The sequence below is a fragment of the Otolemur garnettii genome, unplaced genomic scaffold (genome assembly GCF_000181295.1).
Source record: "Otolemur garnettii isolate 467f Iridium unplaced genomic scaffold, OtoGar3 scaffold00039, whole genome shotgun sequence".
Taxonomy (NCBI): domain Eukaryota; kingdom Metazoa; phylum Chordata; class Mammalia; order Primates; family Galagidae; genus Otolemur; species Otolemur garnettii.
The window spans coordinates 3,403,169-3,404,337 of record NW_003852434.1 but is presented as its reverse complement, the minus strand read 5'-3'; positions in this window follow the sequence as shown (position 1 = coordinate 3,404,337).

Here is a 1,169-nt window from a genome sequence, read left to right as displayed (position 1 = left end):
CTAAGAAAGTGTATTTCTGTTGGTTAAGCCACCTCACGTGGTGTCCTGTGATGGGAGCCTTAGCAGACTGATACAGCTACCAAGGCAGGACTGTCTTTTGTTCCCATTGCTTTGTGCCTCCTTCTCTGCTTTTGTCCCCTCCCCCCCAAAAACCACTAATGTGTGATAAAGAAGTTAAATGATATATAGAAAGGGTGATTTTAAAAACATGTCCACCAGTTCTTGGATACACTTCCCTTCGAGAAGCTTAATTCCCTCCCCTTAAGTGTGGGCTGGACGTAGTGAGTCCCTTGAACAAATAGAACCAGGCAGAAGTGACAATGTAAAACTTACAGACTCAGACTTAAAAGGCGCTGTGGCCATCTGCACGTTCTCTTGCAGTACTGGCTTTGGGGGAAGCCAGCGCCATGTTGAGCCATGCTGCAGAAGAGCCACAGGAACGGAGGCCTCTAGCCAACAGCCATGTGACTCAGCTGACTCAGAAGCAGCTCCTCCAGCTCCACTCCAGCCTTCAGAAGACTGCAGCACTAGCCCGTGTCTTGACTGCAGCCTCATGAGAGACCGTGGGCCGGCAACGTGCAGCCAAACCACTCTCAACTTCTCGGCATATAAAATCTGCAAAATAGTTTTAGCCAGGTGTGATGATGCACACTTATAGTCTCAGCCACTCAGGAAGCTGAGGCAGGAGGCTCCCTTGAGCCCAGGAGTTGCAGTGAGCTATGATGGTACCACTGCACTCCAGCCTGGCAACAGAGCAAGACTCTGTCAAATAAATAAATGAAATGTTTAAGGCAGCAAATTGGAGTAGTATGGTATTCCCATAGACGACAAACACCATGGGCTAGATTTCTCTTACATAAGAAAGAGAGAAGATTCAGAAGGAAAGACACGGGAATGAAGGGGAGCTATGAGGAGAAACACAGGAAGAGGATGCAGAGAAGCCCAAAGGCTTTGACTCTCGGAAAGATGAGGCTGGAGCAACTAATGAAAGAAGAGAGACTGTGGGGGACAAAGGGATCTTAGAAGGTATGTTAAGAAAAACTGCTCTGCTTGGCGCTTGTGGCGCCAGGAACATACACTGAAGCTGGCAGGTTCAAGCCCGGCCCAGGCCGGCTAAACAGCAATGACAACTGCAACAAAAAAATAGCTGGGCTTTGTGGTGGGTACCT